At 45.8% G+C, this 6,451-nt stretch overlaps 1 long non-coding RNA gene across 1 annotated transcript; it reads left to right on the top strand.

Moving 5' to 3' along the window:
* The first annotated feature begins 1,343 nt into the window (after window positions 1-1,343).
* LOC125482227 lies at window positions 1,344-2,823 on the top strand. The gene is made up of 2 exons (XR_007261579.1): window positions 1,344-1,378; window positions 2,406-2,823. It is a non-coding gene; the product is annotated as an uncharacterized LOC125482227 (long non-coding RNA).
* Window positions 2,824-6,451: the final 3,628 nt, after the last annotated feature.

Below are 6,451 nucleotides of genomic sequence, written 5' to 3'. Positions count from 1 at the left end.
TCCCATCTCAAGCCCCCCCCCCCTGTCCTACCCACTAACCTCACCCCCCCCCCTTGACCTGTCCATCCTCCCTGGACTGACCTATCTCCTCCCTAACTCCCCATCTACACTCACTTTTACTGGCTCCATCCCCGCCTCTTTGACCTGTCTGTCTCCTCTCCACCTATCTTCTCCTCTATCCATCTTCTATCCGCCTCCCCCTCTCTCCCTATTTATTTCAGAACCCCCTTCCCCTCCCCCATTTCTGATGAAGGGCCTAGGCCCGAAACGTCAGCCTTCCTGCTCCTATGATGCTGCTTGGACTGCTGTGTTCATCCAGCTCTACACCTTGTTATCTCAGTTCCTGTCTGATGTTTACCAAGAGTGAAGGTCTAGAATGTTCCTTGTGTTGGTGTGAAATCTCTTGACCCGTGGTTCACAATCCTCACTGCACTTCCATACACTCTCTGTCTGTGTTTTAAAAGCTAGTAGAAGGGTCCTGACCTGAAACGTCAGCTTTCCTGCTGCCCGGCCTGCTGTGTTCCTCCAGCTCCACACTGTGTTATCTGTGTTTCTGCTGTAACCTTTTGCTTATGTGCCATTGTTCATTGTCCTGTTGAAAGGGCTTGGTGACTCAGAGATTGTGACCGAGTGAGTGTTTGATCAGAGAGTGAGACTGAGCTTGATCTTCTTATTCCACCCCAGCACCAGGTAACAGGTGCTGTGTGGGCTCCCACATGAAGGATGCTCCTTCATCCATAAGACAGGACAATCTGTCTGATGGAGACATTCTACACCCTCATGTGAGAAAATCTCCAGTAGAGGAAAGGTGTAGAAAATACTTCAGGAACAGGTGTTGCTGCATTGCAGTTTGAAGAATGAAAAATTAACAGGAAATATTAAGCTTATTGTGATATTCCTTTAAGAAGGAAGGGTTACTGGAACAGGAGGCGGTCTCTCAGCGTCTTATGTATTTTCACTGTCCGATTGTGACCGGGCTCCGCCCGAAATGCTTTGTCCAGTGTCCTTTTGAGAACCTCCCACAAAAAAACACCTATTTACCTTGATCTTGAAGGTTCCGTGTATGTACAGCTATTTGGTGGAAGAAAATTCCAGAATTCCACTCCCCTGCTCTCTGTCTGAAAGTGATGCTGGTTTCACCTCTGAACAGACCAGAATCTATTGTCCTTGTTCTGTATTTCCCCCACCACAAAGACTGCTCCCTCTCTCTGTGTCTACCAATTATCTAACCTCCTAGGTTTGTAAGTCCAGCTGATGCTGTTCCTGGGCAGTGCTGGCTGGATGCAGTGTACAACGTGTTTGAGCTTCATGTTCTAACCCCCGTGTCTCTGTCTTGTCTGTGTAGCAAATCTCCAGAAGGCTGGGAGTCACTAACAATGTAAGTTTCTCTCTGCCATCTGTATGTCTGAATCGTAGCACAGAACTGGATGCAGAATCACAGACAGTTTCTGTGCAGAAAGAGGCCATTTGGTCAATCATATTTACATCCTTGGTTTAACAGTTCCACGTTGATGTTTCTGTTCATCACCAGATTCTACACCACCCCACACCCTTTGCTTCCTCATGCCCCAGCAGCGAATCCTGTCTTTCCTTTCTTTCTCCATGTGCTATTCAGCGTCCCTGTGATTGTGTACCTAACCTGCATGGTAACAAGGTGCACACCCTAACTGTGGTCTGTAAGGGTGTCTCTCCTGAATTCCACTGGCTTGCTTGCTTTCTTTCTTTCTTTCTTTTTTTTTTTTGCTGACTAAACCATCTCTAGTGGACATTGTGTCAGATTCCACAACAAGTTGAAATGTTTATCTCTTGCTCCAAATGGAACAAGTAGCACAACTCACCAGAGGGCCGGAGTGTGGGAGCAAAGCCAGTGTGTTCAGACTACGGTAGCACCTGTACCTAAGATATTTAAAGAGTGAGCTGGAGACTTTCCCAGTAAGAGTGTGGCCAGATCAGTGGCTTAAATTAATCTTCAATCTGACACTGTTTCACACTGGAGTACGGTGCCGGTGGGGGCAGGTCTGACCCTGGGGTACGGTGCCGGTGGGGGCAGGTCTGACACTGTACAGCACTGGGGTACAGTACTGAGTCTGTCATTAGGAATGAATGATTTGAGAACATCGCTTTACTAACATTGTCACAGTCTCATGTGTTTGTATTTCTTGTGATTTTCATGCTTAATTTTTGTACCGTTCTATTCCTATCTCCTGCTCACAATAACTCCCAAAATATCGCCATATCCAGCAATGGTCTTCATGCTGAGAGTATTTGTAGGGATGCTAGAGGGATTCTGACCACAATAGAGAGATACAAGTGAGATGAAAGGCAGTCACTGAAGGTTAGGGAGAACAAGGAAATTTGTTTAAAGAGAATTGATATATGAATAACCTCCTGTTATCTCTTTCTAGGTCCTTCAGTCAGCAAAGGATCAGATTAAATGGTCGCTGCTAAAATGAAACAGGAATCTTACCTTTTTTCTAGCTACCATTTTTCTGCCCTTCCCAACTTGTCCAACAAATCCAGATCCAAACTGTGGCACATGCATGCAAGAGAGGGCAGCCTGGATCACGACCCCTTCTCTACATCCAACTGCTAGATGATACTCCCTGGATTTCACCCTGGCCTCAAACACCAGCTCGTTCTAAGAAAAGAAAGAACTCGTGATGAAAGGTGCTATATAAATACAACTTCAGGACGTCCTGAAGTACTTTACAGCCAATGAAGTTTATTGTGGAAGCATAGTTTCTATTGTAATACAGGAAATGAGACTGCGAGTTAACACACAGTCAGATCCCACAGTGTGATAAATGATGTGATCATCTGTTATGGGCTGGTTGCTTTATTTGTTTTGTGATGTGGGGGATGTGGGAGAAATTTATAGCCTGAATTCTGGGGAATTAGAATTATGTTTGCAATTTTGGGTTAGCAGCAACCCTCCCCCACCCCTCCACCCCATCTCCTGAAACACCTTTTTTTTGTGTGTTTTTTTTTTACAGATTTATTTGTTCCTGGGCAGATAGAGGGACGCCTTCCCATTCAATAAATGCTGTAAGCATTACTCAAGTATCGCAGTGGCATGTGTGAATCTATATCACCCACCTCTGAGACTTGACCAGTCACTGTAAATAACATGGGTTTTACTTTGAAGGCTGACAAACCTCTTACAGAGCCTAAACCAAGCAGCAGCAAGTATTCTAGATCTCTGTGGGGTTATTGGTCCCCAGAGAGTGAAGAGAAGTTCAGTACCTTTCTCTGGGTCAATGTAATGTACACACTAAGCTTAACATAAGCACCTGGCCCAGGAGCCTTGAAACGCTGAGATGGGTTGTGGCCTCTTTTACCAAATGGATACTGTAGTGATTGTAACAAGGTCAGCCAGATGGACTCCAAGGAGTGAATTCCCTGATTGGGGCTGTTAATCTGGACTAATAAGGGAGCCCTGGCTGACAGATATAAACAGGAGAGTCAGACATCCTGTTCACTCTGAGAGCTGGCTCTGAGGGAGCTGGATCAGTGTCATTGACTTTCCACGTGTAAATAAAGGGCGACATTGTGACAGGATACTGGCCTCTGTGGAATTATTTCAGACATTGCTGCTTTTACAAATATTTATCCAATTTTCAGAGCTGCAGCAGAAGAGCAACAAACATGTGACTAATTGGATAGTTCCACCAGAGCGACAATGGGCCAAATGGCCACCTTTTTGGCCTGGATGATTCTGTGAACTAATGCCACTGATGTTCATGAGATCTGCCTCGAAATGCAGAGTCTTGTCCTTACCACTCACTGACCATTCAATTCTGCCTGACATCTCCAGGAGTTCAAGATGAGAGTGAAATGATTATCTCGGAGTACAAGGCGATCTTGATCAGATAGGCTAATGGACTGAGGAGTGGGAGACGGCATTTAATTTAGGTAAATGTCAGATGTTGCATTTTGGTAAGACAAACCAAGACAGGGCTTATACACTTAATGAGGAGTGGATCCTGGGGTGTGTTGCCTGACAAACTGTTACCAGACCTAGAGGTGCTGTGCATAGTTCCTTGAAAGTGGAGGCACAGGTAGACAGGGCAGTGAAGAAGGTGTTTGGTATACTTGCCTTAATTGGTCAGTGCGTTGTGTATAGGAGTTGGGAGATCATGTTGTGGCTGTACAGGACATTGGTTAGGCCAATTTTGGGAAACTGTACAATTCTGGTCTCCCATTTATAGAAAGGATGTTGCTAAACTTGAGAGTGTGCAGAAAAGATTTACAAGGATGTTGCTGGGACCTGGAGGGTTTGAGTTACAGGGAGAGGCTGATAAGGCTGGGGCTATTTTCCCTGGAGTGTCAGGCTGAGGGGTGACCCTGCAGAAGTTTATAAAATCATTGAGGGGCTTGGATAAGGTGAATAGACAAGGCCTTTTCCTGAGAGTAGGGGAGTCCAAAGCTAGAGGAGATAGGTTTAAGGTGAGAGGGGAAAGATTTAAAAGGAACCTGAGGGGCCATTTTTTCACGCAGAGGGTGGTGCGTGTATGGAATGAGCTGCCAGAGGAAGTGGTGGAGGCTGGTACGATTACAACATTTAAAAGGCATCTAGATGGGTATATGAATAGGAAGGGTTTAGAGGGATATGGGCCAAATGCTGGCATGTGGGACTAGGTCAGATTGGGATGACTGGTCGGCGCAGGCAAGTTGGACCAAAGAATCTGTTTTTGTGCTGTATAACTCTGACTCTATGAATCTCTCAGATTTAAAAAAAAACTTGGATATTGAAAGGTTTATTATTTGAAGTGCATTCATTATAAAAGTATTTTGGGATGGTGGCAGGATGGAAGGCTGTTTTGAATGACAGTCAGGTTTCTAGTAACAGTGTGCTCCCTCTCCATTTCCTGGGGGAATGTGGGGTCAGATGTTGGTGAGCACTAACAGATACAGCTTCCTACACTGTCTCCCTGCAGTTGGACAGTTTGGCCGTACACAAGTGTTCACCCTGGGCTGATCACCCAGGTAGGGTTGGCAACTCCCCTCAGGCTTGACCTCGGGCCTCCAGGAAATGACAATCAAACTCCAGCACATTAAATTGTTTTGTTTTTGTTATTTGAACATTTCTTTATGGAAAAGGGGATGGGAGAAAAGGCTGTGAGCCAAGCATCATCCAATTGGGAATGGGTGTTTTTGCTTTCGTAGAATCCCTACAGTGTGGAAGCAGGCCATTTTCCATTGAGTCCACACCGACCCTCCAAAGAGCATCCCACCCTGGATTTCCTGTGGCTAATCCACCTAGCCTGCACACTATGGGTAATTTAGCATGGCCTATCCAACTGGCCTGTGGGAAGAAACCAGAGCACCCAGAGAAAACTCCCACAGACATGGGGAATGTGCAAACTCCACACAAACTTGCCTGAGGGTGGAATCAAACTTGGGTCCTTGGCACTCTGAGATAACACTGCTGTCTGCTGAGCCACTTTACTTTCTGATTGGTGCAGGAAGGCAGCGAGGCATGAAGATGAATGGATGAAGTGTCCCATCAGACTCGACATTAATTTTCTGTTCACAGACATAGCCAGACCTGCTGGCTCTGTCTCCAGCAGTCTCTCTGAGCTTGTCACAAGGACATGTTGCCCACAAAATGGATGCAGCCTGTGTGGGGTTGGTGGGGGGAGGTTGTCATGTGATTAAACCTCCAGGGATAAGCTCAATTACAATTGACAACTCTGCTGGTGGGGGTCACTCCCAGTGTAGGATGGGGTAAAAGAGAGTGTCGATTCATGACTGTTTTTAAAGTACAAATTTACCAACCTGGCAGTCCTCTCAAGTCCTGCTTGAGATTGCGTATATTTTTCTGGAATGATCGAACGCTGCAGGAAGCTGTTTCGTTCCCTAGTTGATGTATCCACTTTGTACCACTTCCCTGCTCTTTTCCCCCAGAGCCTGTCATTTGCCTGGCTTCTCCCCCCACCTCCGGGCCTCAATTCCTTTTGAAGTGACTAGTAACCCTCAGTCCGAGAATTCCTGATCCAAACCAGGTTGAATCCCTGGGAAAAGAGTGATCAGGGTAACTTCTCACTAGCAGTGTGGATCCAGACACTCTCCTCCCTCTGGCTGGGATGTTTGAGCCGGTTGGCATCCACTGACTGGTGACAGATCTCTGCTACCATGTGAACAGTGGGTGCAGTTTTAGTCTCCTTATTTATAGAAGGATGTAATTTCATAGGAGGCAGCACAGAGGAGAATTACTGGATTGTTCCCTGGAATGAGTGGGTTGTCTAATTGGAAAAGTTTAGACAGGCTGGGATTTTATTCTTTGGAGTTTAGAAGATGGAGGGGTGACTTGATTGAACCGTATAAAATCTTGAATGGTTTTGACGAGGAGGGTGTGGAAAAGATGTTTCCTTTTGTGGTACTATAATAACTCAGGAAGCTCAACTGGAAAGGAATATTGTTTATTGTTGAATGCCAAACTAGAGCCACT

Source organism: Rhincodon typus, unplaced genomic scaffold, assembly GCF_021869965.1.
Source record: "Rhincodon typus isolate 14 unplaced genomic scaffold, sRhiTyp1.1 hic_rhity00007393, whole genome shotgun sequence".
NCBI lineage: Eukaryota > Metazoa > Chordata > Chondrichthyes > Orectolobiformes > Rhincodontidae > Rhincodon > Rhincodon typus.
This window is presented reverse-complemented; position numbering and strand designations above follow the sequence as displayed.